Raw genomic sequence first — 16,895 nt, 5'->3', positions numbered from 1 at the left:
TTTCTCATTTAGCACATATTTTCCCAACTCGTATTATACAAGTTGTTTTCATATCACCCTTTTTCAACTGATTGAGGGTTCCTAGAAAACAGAAGACACATCCTCCATCTAAGCCAGCATCCTTTAAAATGTATAGATTTCAATGAATTAATTCATTGTAAAAATAATATAGCTAGATAAATGTAGCTGAGTATTCTCTATCAGTTCTATTTCTAAATAAGAGAATTAAATGTGAGCAAAAATAATTTTGCTCTTTAAAGATAAGTTTGCAGTGTAATTACCACAAAACCAGTAGTTAAGTATTCCAGAAGTTGAGGAAATTATAACAAGATTGTTAAAAATATAATGAAATTGCATCTTAACTGATTATTTCAGACAAAGAAAAAGTGTTTGTGTTAGAATCAGTCACTGTAATTTCTGCTTGAAAAGTATCCTATTTCTCCTATTTTCAATTTTCTTCCCCACAGATATTTCTCCTAACATTCTAAACTTGTGCTGACTGATGTTATACATAATGGTCCTCCATTGATATTTTGTGTGTTGCATTTTGTCAGAGACCAATTCATGTATCTCCAATGTCCTTTGCCCACAACTCTTGTCTGATTTAATTTGCTGTCCTTGAAGTTTGGTGGCTAGCTTCTCGAGTAGCTGGGAAAACTGCAGGCTAACAGAAACTATTCAGAGAAAAGTTATTGTGAAAAGATTGCTCTCAGTTCCCAAACTGAGGGTCATTTACAGTAGCATGACCTTGACAAATGTCTATAAGTCAAAGAATGCCTTGCCATAAACGATTAGGGGTGACAGGCCTATAACACATTACAGACACAGATTGGATTCCCAGCGGGGCCCAGGGCAGCGCACACATCTTGCCTTATGCAGGCGATATCAGGACAGTTAGAGTTAAGGAAAAAGAAATTTATTTGTGATGTGAAGAAAGCAAAATTTTATATTACAACCAAGTAAGTGAAAGATGATTTTGTAGTCAACTCGCTATCACATTTTAGGTCAAAATCTACCACCACATACCTCAGAGGGCATTCACTGATACCCATTACATTATAAGTGATGACTTTCTTTTTTTTCTTTTTTTATAGGTTTATTTATTTGAGAGAGAGAGAGAGTGTGTGTGAGTGAGAGAGCCTGTGAGTGGGGGGAGGGGCTGAGGGCAAGGGCAAGAGAATCTCAAGCAGGCTCCCTGCCAAGTGCAGAGGCCTTTGTAGGGTTTGATCTTAGGACCCTGACGTCATGATCTGAGCCAAAATCAAGAGTCAGAAGATTAACCAACTGAGTTTTAAAAAAATCAGGTGCCCCTGATTTTCTTGATATAATTAAATTTCTGGAAGAAAAAAAAAACAAAAAACTCTCCTGGACTTTGAGAGCTAAGCATGAAATAGGATTGGATTTAGCCTTTTTGTAATGAATCAAGACCCCAAATGCCTACTCAGACTTCACTAAACCGACTAGAAATAGAGTGAGAGAGATAATTAGCTCCTGTACCTTCTTTATGATATATGCTGTCATCGCGATCAGGACACTTCCTTTCTGGTCAGGGCCTCATTGTCTGAATATAATAAAAATCACACACTTCCTAGGGAGCTTTTAACTTTGTGGGATGCTGACCTTTTCTCAAAATAATATTTTTAAACTCATCAAATGAGATACTTTGGATTTTTAAAAAATAATCTAAAATAAACTTGGCAGTATTTGAAACGTATGACACAGTAAATAATATATGCATGTCATTACTAATATATTTTTAGAAAAATGCAGCCTAGTGGTGGGCCTAAGAATTACTATACATGACTATCAGCAGTACTTTGAGATAGTTGCAATAGCTTTAAGTGAAACGAATTAACTGGGGTTGTTTTAGTGCTAAAGTCACAGGCATTGACACTACTACTATGGTTTGTTGACTAAATATTTAATTGAAGGAAACACTGAATTTCAGTTGGAGATTACTGAGAACAAAGATGTGTTTTCCAGCCAAGGTCATGACCTCTCAGTTGTGATCCATGGACCCATGGAGTAGGAGACAAGCCTTCACATTTAGATTCACTTGGAGAATCAATTCTCTTCCCCAATGCAATCACCATTTACCATTCACAATCTGAGCTATGATTATGTCTTTAATAAGTTCAGTGAGGTGTGATTCATTATCAACCTATTCAAATGTTCAAAACGATTGGCATGTGAAGATTCACGATCTAGCTGTCATGATCATTCCGGGCATCTCTTCTAATGATGGCCTCTGACAAATACCTCCACACCTTAGTCAATAAAATTTAAGCTGAGTTTCTGAATTTTTCTTTTATATACCTAACATTTTTATAACTCTGTACCTGATTTCTCTATTTGTGAATATAATTTTGCCATCTCTAAATCTAATAAATTTTATTATAAATCCAAGTTAATTTACTAAAGAGAATATGGAATTAATAAAACAGTATGGAGATAGGTTATGAGCAAAATGAAGAAATAAATTTATTTAAACATTTAAACAATATTTTACTTCACAAATGATTAAAATATGAGTGAGGTCTCATTTCATTACTATTTGGTTAGAAGTGCATATTTGTACATGTGCATACTTACACACATACCTAATTTTATATTGGCAGGGATATAGATTAATAATTACATTGAGTAAATAGAATACAATCAAACCATATGCAAAATAACATTTTGTTTCACTAATACGACTTTCATTCCCTCAGTCCTGAGGGAGTAATAGGAAACCAATAAACATATTATGTGAAAATGTTCAAAGCAATGTGGTTTCTTAAAAGGAATGGCAGGAAATAACCATTATTTCTAATAGCAGGGAAATAAGTTAAAACAACAGCAACTAGTGAATGGCATCTTAAGATGAGAAATATGTAACATAGTGGTGAGGAACACATTATATAGATCTATTGCCCTGCTCTGAATTTTGGGTTTACTGTCTCATAATCATGAGACCTTGAGCTCATTTCCCAAACTCACTAACTCCATGTTTGCTCTTGTGTATAAAGTAGAGTTAATAATAATACTTAACTTGAAAGCTGCTGTGAAGATGAAATAAAGATGCGTGAAGCACAGAGTAAGAGCTATGTAGGTTTTAGCTATTATTACGATTATGATTTTTTATCATTATTATGGCCATGTAAACACTATAAAGCTTTCAAATAAGGATGTAATAAGATCAAAATAAAAATTGTATCATTACATCTTTGATAAGAACATGGATGCATGTATTTCCAAAAGGAATGGAATTACAAAAAGACACGGATGTGAATACGGTGATGAGATTTTGTTTGACTGTTAGTATTCATGATGGGGCCTGACTTCTATTTAATAATAAACTCCTGACTTGAAATTCTTTAATAATATTAGCTTCTCTATGTAAATGGCTTCTCTTGAATTTTCCGGAATGGCAATACTCTTGTTGCAATGGAATTCTCTCTCTCTCTCTCTCTCTCTCTTTTAATTTTCTCTACTCTTTTCATATCTTTCCTGTATTTTCTTTATTTTTATTTTTTTCTGCTGTTGCTTTACACACAAATAAACATTAGTGTGGTTTGAGAATACTTACCTACACACTCTGTGAATGATTTTAGTAGGAAGTATCATGATATAGAACATTTTTCTTTCCCAAAACGTTAATTCCTGCATCCAAGCATGGTATATACCTGCTTCTAATTGACCATGTCTTTGCTTTTGGATGAGTATCTAAAGAAACACAACATTGATATAAAACCATGCAGTGATATCATATAAATTGCTCTTTGCTGGTGAATTCAAAATTGTGTAGAATTAGACAAACATTTGTGGATTTTTTACAGTATTTTTCAAGTGGTTTTAGAAGGTTGTTGACACGAAAGTTTCTTTCTCTAAATAGAGGCTTAACATATTTTACATAGTTGTATATGTAAAATACTGAGATACTGGGTTGTTGTTTGAGGGTAAACCACCTGCCATGAAGGATATTTATTTTATGACCACATATGTTAGTGTTGGTTGTTTGGAGGAAAGCCACCATTTTTTTGCCTTCCTTCTCTCCTAGAACTATTCTTTCAACACCTGTGTGGGACATATGCAAATTAACAAAGACAACTCAACCAGTTGAAAATAAACATCATCCAAATGGTTGTTATTATTATTCTGGGGGTATATATATCTTCAGTTTTTGATTTATGTTTGCACCGTTCAGAGGATTGACTACATTAATTTGCTTGGAAATTGTAAAACAAATTTGCCTCAGGCTATGACCTTATACGCCAAGATGATCTCAGCGTGATTTTTACAGTTGAGTTATAAACCTTTGAGAAGTTTTTATTACAGAAATGCTAACACCACTTCAGTTGTAGCAGTGTGCATGATCTGGCTACAGTTTTGTTCAAGAACAGATAACAGGCAAAATAGCTATTAAGAATGAGTATATCTTGAAAATAATAAGACAAAGGTAGAGGGGAAGAGCTGGGGAAAAATGAGGACAGGAAATAAATTAACAAGGAGAAAAATGAGATAACTGAGAGGATACGTAATCAATCTTTTTGATATTTACTTTTAAGTCAAATTATACATATGAGCTATACTCTTCAACTTTTGGGAGGGAGTTATATGCAGTATTTTGTGTGAGGTCTGTTGAAAGATGGTCATCTTGGAGTTTGTGATTAAAAATGTTCTGTAGCAGGTGACACATTTGATTGTTTGGAATTCTGTTGAAGTGCTAAGGCTTTAGCATTTCTACAATTGAATCATTTGTCACAATGCTCCTTGCTTTATATGTATACAGTTTTACTTAAGTAGAGTACATGTGTACATATTTTTTGTGGGAAATAAATTTAATTGTGTATGCACCTGTGATATTTGCCTAACCAAAATTAGACTCTCAGTTTTATTCATGAGAGACACAGAGAGAGAGAGGCAGAGACATAGGCAGAAGGAGAAGCAGGCTCCCTGTGGGATACAGGACTCAATCTTAGGACTCCAGGATCATGGCTTGAGTCAAAGGCAGATGCTCAACCACTAACTCCCCCTTTATTTTTATTTTTCCCCTTTATTTTTAAAAAGGTTTTATTTATTTATTCATGAAGGACACAGAGAGAGTAGACTCTCAATTTTTGTTGTGCTATTATTGTAAGAGAAATAATAAGCTAGGTATCTACTTTAAAATTACATTCTATGGTCAGAGTTATCATCTCCTTCAAAACATCTCCCCACTTTATAAAAATAAAATTTAAATTTCACTGAATGATGTAGAATATATCACAATCGTAAGGCTTATGCATTTCACATTAGTCAATTCAGTGTCTTTCTCGTTATATATTTGTATCCCTATTCTCTAATGAGTGAAATAATTTAGTTTCTTTTTCTTTACTCCCTTAACTCTCCAGCATTTGCACACTTCTAGCAAGTCACTTTTTAAAATTCTTGATTAATCAATGAATTTTATAATTCCTTATTTTCTTCCCATTAGCAAGCCCTAGTTCACTGTTACAGGTGTCCAAGTAGATCTGAGTAAATGCTAGGCAAGTACACACTCTTCTGTGTTTATATGTCTATTAAGACTTGATTTTACACCCAAAGGATAGGTTTCATCATACCTGAAGTTGAAAGGGTCTTTTTCCAAAATTAGTCACAGCTTTTATTTACTGGGCACTTATTATTTGTTTACTGGGCATAACATTTACTCTTTGATGAACTTTATCTTATTTAAATCTCACAATAACTGGATTTCCAGATGAGAAACCAAAGGCCAGAGCAACTTCATAATACACTCATGACAAACAACTGTAGGTTGATATTGTCTGGATTTTAATTGATATCTGTTAATTATTTCCACACCGTAAGTTTATTAAAATCCAAAAATTGGTTAAGTATTAATACATTATAGATAGTTTATTAAACATTTAACTCTCAATTGTTTTAAAAACTGAAGGTGTTTATCTGGAATAGTGAAGCATCTTTTAGGTTCCCAAATATATTATAATCAACCACAGGTGTTTAATATATAAACATCTGAAAATAATTGTAAGTATGCAATTATAATTTTATGCCTATAATGTGTTTATCTTAGAAGCACCTGCATTCCTTAATATAAACACAGAAATACTGTACTCTTTGGCATAAAAAATGAAAGGATAATTAAAGACAAAAAATGAAACCCTGTCTGAAGGATTAACTCAGTGATCTGATTGATCTTCTATGTCTTTTATGATGTTAAAATATCTCCTTTGAAGGTAGTAACAGGTACCTGTCTTGTTTTAATCCTGAGAAATTTAAAATTAACTCTGTGCTCGAAAGATTTACATTTTTAAGTAGTTCTAGGGACGCTTCTAAAAAGAACAGGGTATGCTATAGGTAAACTTGGTTCTTTGTTTCTTTTTTTTTTTTTTAATTTATTTATTTATGATAGTCACAGAGAGAGAGAGAGAGAGAGAGGCAGAGACACAGGCAGAGGGAGAAGCAGGCTCCATGCACCGGGAGCCCGATGTGGGATTCGATCCCGGGTCTCCAGGATCGCGCCCTGGGCCAAAGGCAGGCGCCAAACCACTGCGCCACCCAGGGATCCCGGTTCTTTGTTTCTTATGTATCTCTTCCTAGAATAAAAAATTCCTAGAAATTTACGGGGTCACTTTTGGATTAAAAAAGATACACATATTGGATGGCTCAGTGGTTGAGTGTCTCCCTTTGGCTCAGGGTGTTACCCTGGGGTCCTGGGATCGAGTCCCACATCCAGCTCCCCACAGGGAGCCTGCTTCTCCCTCTGCCTATGTCTCTGCCCATCTCTCTGTGTCTCTCATGAATAAGTAAATAAAATATTTTTTAAAAAAGGATACACATGCTAACTTTTGGAAGAAATATTTCTAACTATGTATTTTTAATGGTGCTAGTGCCCTGTCTCTTCCATCTGTTAAAGAACAGCTTTGTTCACCTTTAGGGTCTTCTACTACTAATCTCTGTGTATGTTTTATTATTAATTTGCCAGAATTTTGATCTGAGGATCTTCTATTCGGTCAACTTCAAAGATTACCTCAGCAGAGGCTGAATTAATTACACTTGAATAGTGTGTTCTCCAAGGCCAATATCTTAAAAAATACATCAGTGCTAGTTAAAAAAAAAAAAAAAAAAAGAAAAGAAAAGAAAAAAAGAAAAAAGAAAAAAAAGTACTTTGCATATCTTAAATTACCTGCAGATCAAGGGATAATATGAAAGAAAAACAGCAACAAAGCAAGTATCTTAGGTATATTTATGAAAAGGCAAAGATAGTTTCATTATTCTAAATTTCAGCTGATAAGCATAGTTGTTTCCTTGGGTTTAATAAATTAAAACCCCAAAATGACAATGTTTATATATCCACTGTTCCATTGTGATAGATAAATTGCTCATAATTAGAATAATGACTACTGACATTCTCATTGTTTCTTTTTGAAATGTTTAGAGCTGGGAAAGTATTTCTAAAATCTGAAATAGCCATCTTATTTATAAGAATAAAAGTTATTTTTTATAACTGTGATTAGACCAGACCCACTCTTCAAACCAGTATTAGCAATCTACTGGGGCATGGCATGGAAATTCTAAAACCTCCCACAGTATATTTTCCCATACATTTTTCTTCTTGTTGCAAATAATAATAATCACTTGTTTATAAAGAATATATATACATCTAATTTTTTTGAAGTCATATACTGGGCATTTGAGAGTCAAAATTAATTAGATGAGTACTTCTTAGATTATCTGGGTGAAGGACATTTTGCTTGTTTTGTTCTAATTTCCTATTTGTCATGAGCTAATAATTGGGTTCTATATAGTGTTCAATGAGAGAAGTCTACTGATCACTGTAACTTGTGCTGCTTACCTAAAATATGTAAGTTAAGCACGTTTCAATGTGCATTTGTGGGTAGAAAAAATATTCAAATTGAATGAACCCATTGATACTGATTACATCCAAGCTTTGACTGAGGATAATACAGTATGTGATGTGATATATTCACGTAAGACTATTTAATAATATTTTAAGACAAAATATAACATTTGGAATATTACATGATGTTTGAAGTATAGCCTAGGATAAATGAAGGTGACCTTCTTTCCTTCACGAATACCACTATTTGCTTTAGTTTATAAGTGATAAAAAAAATAAAACTGCATATGATCTACTTATCTAGGATTCTTAAACTAAAATTAGGAAATTTTCAATAATGATACTTAAAGTCAAATGAAGTGACACGAGTACCAATTTAATTGAAATAATTATAATTTATCACAAAAATGCTTGTCTGAATTATCTAATAAATTATATGCTTTAAATAATTATGTATCTCCCTCCCTGTGCTTTTCTTCCTTTGCCCAAAGGCTTATTTTTATATCTCATTCATATAGTTCCTACAAACACATCTTATTTACACTGAATCCCAAAATATTGACTGTAAATTCTCACCTTCCTCAACAGTCTTTCAATCTAGTTCCAAAAATTTCTGAGATCCAAATACTCTCTTCCCCTCCTCTTCAGTTTTTCCTTGTCTCCCTTAACCTTTCAATTCTTATGCTCTTCTCTCTGGGTGGAGGAGGATAGAAATTGTAATTAGTAAACAATGATGCATTAATATGAGAATAGAGTTTTAAAACACAAACTTCAAGGTCATTAAAAGGCAGTAATTACTGAACACGTGTACTATGCACTTACAAATATTTTATTGTCTTTCACAAATATCCACAAATTAGAATCATAATGAGAAATCAGTTACTGGAGGGAAAACAAACTTGGGAAGCAACTTGTCTGGATTTTGCAAAGAAGCTACCTCTTTGGTTTCTAGGCCTGCCCCAGCTTTTTTCTTCTCTTGCTCTTTGATGTAACCTGATTCTGCAGAAACTGTTAGGCAATATGCTTGAATAATTAGATTTAGATAAACAAGAAAGAAAAATACCATAATTTCAGGGATTGGACTAAACGAAGGTACAGAATGAAAAATTTCTTTAAACTCTTCTCTTCAAACCAACGGATAGGAAACAATTAACTAAGATCACAAATGAGGAAGAGTTTTGTTTGTTTGTTTGTTTGTTTGTTGTTGTTGTTGTTGTTTTTTTAAGAAAAAGAGGGCAGAGGGATAATCCACTGACACTGAATAGGAGCACTGAAGCACTGAGGCCCCTGGAAAGGAGGACTACTGGGACACATCAGAGAGGGAAGCCAGTGGGGATACAGTCCAGAGACCCCTGAGGTGTGTGGAGCTTGGGGAGGCTCAAGATTGAGGCAGGCAGTGGTGCAAGCAGGTGAGAGTCCTTGAAGTTGGGAAGCAGGGAGGTAACAAAATTAGATTTGATATTTGAAAAATAAATAAATCATTCCATCTAAAGCTGGGAGGATGATTAGAGAATGGTAATGTGTCCAAATGTAGCTGTAGGAGGATTTGCTGTGATCCAGGAGAGGCACTGGTGGATCTGATGGAGAAGAGAAGAAATGGCAGACAGTGGGGGAGATTGGTGGAGGGAAGGTTGTTAAAGCTTGTGATGATCTGGGTCTAGGCTGGAAGAGGAATAGTAATCTAAAAGATAAGCCCTGGGCTTCTGATGATTATTTGGAGGTTGACCATGGCATTCAGCGAGAGAGGGGTGTTGAAATAACAATTTTGGATTAGGCAAATAAAAATAAAAGTCCGAATAGAAATCTGTATTAACTAAAAAGCAAGTGTTGGAATCTAATCTCTAATATCTTCTTAATCTTTCTTTTTGATATGCAATGACATATACATAATGATGCTCCAAAAAATTATAGTCATCACACATGGGCCAAATAATGTTGTCCCATTTACTATACATGCTCATTCTAATTTTTTTCTTACTTCGACATTTTAGAAATTAAGGATGCATCTGACATTAAATAAACAACAACATTAATATTGTAGTTTTTTTTTCTTTTTCTGTGTTCTTTTACTCCCAGAAAGCTCTTCTTCTTCTTCTTCTTCTTTTTTTTTTTAAGATTTATTTATTTGTGATAGAGAGTGAGCACATGCAGGGATGGGTGAGGGGCAGAGGGAGAGGAAGAGAGATAAACATAAGCAGATTCTGTGCTCAGCATATAGCCCCCCATGGGGCTTGAACTCAGGATCAGGAGATCATCACCCAAGCTGAAACCAAGAGTCAGATGCCCAGGTGCCCCTCCAAGAAACCTGTTCTTGAGGATGACATTCTTAGGGAATATGACAATTGAGAACCAAGAAATTTATTTATTCATCAACTCACTTGAGTAATGAGAAGTTAGCATAGAAATCATCAAATCTATTTGGTTAGATACTGTTTCAAAGAAGGAACTTAATTGTAGCGTGCCTGCATATTAAAGAAAATGTGTTATTTTTAAGCTCTGATTATTTCTAGGATGGTTTAAAAACTACCCAAACGTTCATTATTCTACACTATGTTTGGGAATATGTTTTAAAATATTTTAATCACAAGAAATGAATCTGGGTTTTCTTTTCTGCTGTTTGAACAATGTCCAGCTCACTTAAAAATATTTTGCTAAGTAATATTTCCCCAACGTGCTGAAGTAACACACTTCTACTAAAATTATTAATGTACATTATTAATGTACAGTGATAGTCGATGCCATTGTTTTCTGTGGTCGGAGCACTTTTGGTTTAATACAAGTATTTTTTTTTTAAGAAGATTGATTAATGTTTATATGGATACACCATGTGTCCCACACCAGCCTAAGTCCAGTCCTTAAATCAAGTCATTTAATAAACCCCATCCCTGCTTTCCAGATAAGGGAAGTGAGGCAATGAGAAGTTGAGAAATAAACTCATTTTTATGTAGCAACTCAGTGGCAGGGTAGGAAGAGATGAGGAAAGCTCCTGTTCCTGCACCTTACTTGCCTAGGTATGTACCCCAGCACCAATGTACACTGACTGATGGCTTTCCAAACTCAGTAATTTGCTTCCTAGTCTTGACCAGATTCTCTACTTCACCGAATCGTGTTCCTCTCTCACCTACACCTTATCTGAACCTGTGCACTGTCCATCTGTTGCAGTAGAAGACTGTCTAACACCCTTCCTCTGGAGTTAGGAATCTCACACAGAATCCTACACGTCTACGTCTTACCCTTCCAAAGTAACTTCAGCCTTTTCCAGTGAAATCTCAGCCTAACCCGTTTTAAGACAAGGAATCAAGACACATACAAATAAAAGGAAGTGTCAGCTCTCATCCACCTTCTCCAGCTACTTACTATGTAGTCTTCTCTCCTGCCTTGGGTCATTAACCTCTATGTATTTGCACTTCTCAAGTTTCCAGTGCTTTGTTAGCCTAAGAAATTGTTTCAATTTGGCTTCCTCTTCCAGGATTTTTTATGCTAAGTTCTTTTCCAAGATGTATTACACGTTTTACTCATTTTACCCTACCTCTCTGCAGCACCTCCCTTCCTAGGTCTCTTCGTCTTTCCTGAAAGTGCATTGTCATCTGACATTTTCCCCCTTCCCCTGCTGTAACCCATTGTGTCATTGCTACTTTCTGCAATAGTATTTTTTTAACTGTTCCCCCTTCCATTAAATGCAAGCCCTCTCTTGCCTTTTTACCACAAAGCTGCTGAGACATATCTGATAGTGCCTCTTGTCTGTTTGAAAATCCCCAGGATGGATATTTTTGCCATTTTAGTTTAGAAACAAAACAATAATATCAGGTTTTATTTTTCAAAGATGACGATGTGAAAATATCTCTTCCAACATGCTCTTCTTCCAAGGTGCTCTTGACATTTATTACACTGAGAGATGAGGTCTAATTTCCCTTCCTGTGCATATAGACTAGAGTGAGTGACTAACCTCTAACGAATAGCATGTGGCAAAAGGAACAGTGCATGACTTCTAAGGCTGGGTGATAAAAAGGTGATGCCCATCATTGGAATTCAGCACCGACCTGTGAGGGTTCTGATCAGAGCCCCAGCGAAGGTCTCAGCTGACAGCCAGCATCACCTGTCCAATGTGGGAGTACAGGAGCCTTCAGATGATTCTGAGTGCTGAGGCCAAATAGGCAAAGATAGGTTGCTCCTTTCAGGCCCTGTCCAAAGTGCAGATTCATAAGAGGTAAGTCCTTTTACTGTTTAAAGCCAGTAAGCTTTAGAACACACACACACACACACACACACACACACACACACACTTTTAGCTTAATCCGATGCTCTCTAGTGCATCCTAAACTCAAATTATATTAAGATCATTAAGGTCTAAAATTCCCTATAGACAGCATATTTATTCAGATCTCAAGGATTTTGAAAATTCTATTCAGTTCTTTCTGAAACACTTTCCAACCTACTCCATCCACTTCATGGAGCTGTTATTAAGGTCTCCATTCATGATACTTCTTCTAAGTGGCTTCTCATTCTCGTCTAATACAGTTTGCATTAGAATTCCATTCTTTCTTTCATCTTAGCATCATACATAATGCAATGTAGATGTTGAATTAATACAGAAATTTTCATTGCATTGCAATTAAAATATGTAATGTACCAAAATATGATAAAGATAATATAGCAAAATTTCTTTGTGAGTCAACCTTAGTAATTAACATTAATTTCAGAATCGTAAGTACAAGCTGATAATGACAAATGGAGTGATGTTAGCTCTGCCGTGTTTATGTTTCGTATCCTCTGGGGAAATAAATTGGTTGATGATTCCATTCATGAACTGTGATCGTATCATTTCAGATACCTAGCAAGTAACTATGGTACTGGCATTTTGTTGTTGCTTTTGAATTGTATTAAAAGGAAGCCATCTCCTTGAGGCTCTTTGATGTGCAGAAATGTTCTTCTCCTAGATTTGAGTTATTACAGATCTGGGTTTGTAAACTTAATCTCTACACAGTTGGTCTCCCCCGCCAGCACTTTCATTATTTCCCATCCCACCTCCACTTTGACCACCTTATCTCTTTTCCCCATGCAGCTGTGTCCAATCACACTTGGGAGTGACCACTCCATGGTCTTCTCTTCACTGTCCTAGGAGTTTATTCCCTCTGGGTATACCTGTGACAAATTGTTATGCTTCCTTAAACCATGACAGATAATTCACAGGGGTCCAGGGAAGAGCTGTACGGCTCCAATATTCACAGCTGTTTTATGAATCCAAAATTAATTGACACTATGGTTCAGTGAAACTTTTTTTTTTCAGGTTTTTTCTTCAGTAAAAAGGGATTTCGGTCATGGAATCACAACTGCATTGCAATGTAGTATTTTCTTTGGGCATTCACAGAAAAATCATAAAGAGTTTATAGATTCATTACTACATATAAGTCCCAAGTTTTAAATTTCATATTTATGGAGTGGAAAATTATAGAAAGAAAGGAAAAATAAAATGTTGAGTAAAGTTGCATATAATGAGATTGGATTTCTGTATAACATTTTTATTGAGAGCATTCTTCTGCTCATTGGAAATATAAAAGATTAAAGAAAACACAGTATTTCATGATAATGTTTGTTATTTTTCTGATAAGCAATAGAGCATAAGTCCAAATTTGGAGTACATAGTAATTTATAAATCAGTCACAGTTAACACAAAGCTATCAAATTTGGCGAATGTGAAAAAAAAAAAAAAAAACCTCCAAAATACTATTGACTAGATTCCTCAGCAAACATAACAAAAGTATGATTCCAAAAATGAGTATTTTGGTCTCATCTTAAGTTTCTCTTTTTTATTTTCATTTATATTTCATTATTTGGTGTTAGTCAAAAATGTGATATCCAGAAGTGATCATGTTCCATGCAATCAAGTGAAAATAGACTTTTCTGCATGTATTTATACACAAATACCCTTTGTATAAGACAAAGGACTACAGAGGTTGCAGACACATTATTTTCTCTCTGATTTGTAATATCTCCTGAAATTGTTCAAAAACTCTGAAAATACTCCTGGGAGTCTCTTGGTATTTAGGGTTTGAAATATTAATGATTAAAAATAAGCCAAAATTGGAAAATAAGATATTCTTGATATTAAAATGACCCACCTTACAAAAGGTATATTGCCAAGTTTAAGCTCTTGGGGCTTCATGGAAAGATGTTGAATTTTTCATGAATCTGTGCAAGATTTGTTCATTTAAATTTTGAGCGTGTATCTGCTGATAGACCTGTGCACATTAGTTTAGAACTGGAGCAAACATATAATTTTTGCTTTGTTTAACTATTCCATAATAATTATAAATACTCCATAATAAAAGAGTGTACTAGACACTAAATGATATAAAGAAGTTTCTCAGTCATGGTATTTATTAATATGGAGGCAATTTGTAAACCAAAGTTGTCAAACTTTTTATTAGGCCTATGTGAATGTGGTAGCTTTGCCTGATGCTCAAAGAGGTGAAGCATTATGAAGCGTTAGTCTGAGTGGAAGTTGGAATCACTCAGAGTAATGATTCCATGGGAAGAGAAGGCAAAGTAGCTGTGTATTTAGTGGATATTTGCTAACCCTATTAGGTCATATTTAATTTTCCACTTTAGAATTAATTCTGGTGCAACCAGCAAATGTCTTTGAATGAGGACGTCATATAAAGCTTACTTAACCTCCCTGAGTGTACTCTGAACTGATATCGAATGTCTTTTTAGCATTAAAGGTATATATATATATATATATATATATATATATATATATATATATATATAAAATCTATCTTAGGTACTTAATTGTGTATAACCTTGGGCATATGTTACAATTTAAATATAGTCCAGAATTTTTATTTACGTAATTGAGATGATATGATTAACTCAAACAGCTTAATCATTCTATTAAAGTCTTCGAAATATGAAATGTTAACCTTTTATTTCTTTGCATGCTAATTTTAATAATCAAAACTTGACTCGTTTTTTTGAAGAATACAAAAATACTTAAGAATAAAATAATCCAAATAATGTTTTACAGGTAAATGATATTTCTAATAAAAGATAAATATGACTTTATTTGGGAATATGTATACTTAAAAACCTATCATATGTCATTACCAAAGCCAGGTTCATAAGTCCTTAGGGAGAAAAGGCATTGTATTCTTTGGAGCACAATTAATAATCACCTAAGGAGTTACGGGTTTAGCTGAAATACACAACTTGATTTTTACAAAAAAATGTTGAAATTTTAGCATTTTTCTGTTTTCTCTTCAAAGATTTATCCAAAATGACTTAAACATTTTGTCTTTGAAAATAATGCCAGAAGAACTGAAATTACATTGTATTTTCAATATTGTCTTCAATCTATATTTCATTTTCTTCAGAAATGTAGTTAAACGAGCTACTAAAGTAGAACTGAAATCTCAAAGTTTACATTGTAGAATGGGCTTTTTTCTTCTTTATTAGTTCAATCTCTTTTAATTTCTGTGACTTATGTGTTGTTCAGATTACCAGACATTAGAGCTCAATGTCAGCTTTATATGGAAAATTGAATAAATAATCTTAGACTCTAAAAATGTTAAGGCTGGCATTATGTCTTACTGATCAATGTATTTTCTTTGGCATCCTATACAGTGTCATTAATAACCATTTATATTTGAATTAATTAGCACTGAAATATAATGACAGACCTATTCAACTGGACTTCAAAAATATAATTCTTCTTTAAAGCATAAAGTATACCCTATATGATTGACATCCTCAGAATGGTGACATAGGAGTTTTCTGAATCTCTCTTCTCCTATAGATGCACTGATTATACAGATACACTCTAATCAGTTCTTTCTGAAAGAAATTCAGAAAACCAGTTGAGTGATTCCTACACATCTGGTGTTTGAGAAAATACCCACTTTGAAAGTAGTAGAAAAGCTTGACATGCTCCCTCTATAAACTTTGTTCCTCAAAGAGGGCCTTACAATTGGAAGGTAAGGGCCACCTGTGTGACTCAGTGATTGAGCTTTTGACTTTGGCCCAGGTCATGATCCCTGGGGTCTGGGGGTTGAGTACTGTATCAGATTCCCCACAGGGAGCCTGCTTCTCCCTCTGTATCTGTCTCTGCCTTGCTCTCTGTGTCTCTCATGAATAAATAAATAAAACCTTAAAAAAAAAAGCAATTGGAAGGTAACCCTCAAATCCCAGCTTCTCCCTAAGGAGCATAAGATTTGGATCATACATACTTTTAGGATCAACTTAAAAGCTCAACTTTTAAGTCTGTCACCTAAGCAATGGGTCTCCAGTTCACCTATTTCTGAGAACCAGGGAGGCTTGATTTTATGAAACCCACAGCACTATAGAGAACAAAGAAGAGGTTGCTAGACAGTTGTGACTATTTATAAAGTATGATGCACTCCAAATTTGGACTTATGCTTTATTACTTATCAGAAAAATTAAGTTGTTAAACACTTCTCAGAGCTATGCCCCCTTACCTTAGTACAGAAGGAAGAGACAAAAAAAAAGCATGTATTACATAGTTTGTTCCTAGAAGGAGTTTGTATCCTACACAAGCTGCTGCCTGACAGTTCAGCTTCTAACCTGCCTATGTTTTAGAACTAAGTGGGATCTTCCAAGGAACCTGAAAAAGCTGGTGGGCACTTCCCCTGCCTTTTACTTCGAACTGGCTTCAAAAATAAAATGAAGCCCACCATGGTCTCCCTGAAAGGAGCATATCCACACAGCTGTTGCTCCCACTTTTATGACTGCCACCCAAGGAAAGACCCTCTGATCAGAGTGTAAATAAATGAAGCAGAAACTAGAAAAACAGTAGAAAAGATCCATGAAATTCAGAGCTTTTTTTTTTTTTTTTTAGATAAAAATGGACAAATATTACCTGGGTTAAGAAAAAAGAGGGAAGATAAATCAGAAACCAAAGAGTAGACATTATAACGGACAGCATAGAAATACTAAGGATCATAAGAAACTACTATGAACAAATTAGATAATCTAGAAGAAATGGCTAAAGTTCTAGAAACATACAATGTCACAAGATCGAATCATGAATAAA

General features: G+C 34.5%; 1 protein-coding gene across 1 annotated transcript in view; it reads left to right on the top strand.

The window, feature by feature from the left end:
• CDH12 (cadherin 12) overlaps positions 1-16,895 on the top strand; it is a 505,536-nt gene that overhangs the window by 84,685 nt on the left and 403,956 nt on the right.

This window comes from Vulpes lagopus, chromosome 3, assembly GCF_018345385.1.
Source record: "Vulpes lagopus strain Blue_001 chromosome 3, ASM1834538v1, whole genome shotgun sequence".
Taxonomy (NCBI): Eukaryota; Metazoa; Chordata; class Mammalia; order Carnivora; family Canidae; genus Vulpes; species Vulpes lagopus.
This window is presented reverse-complemented; position numbering and strand designations above follow the sequence as displayed.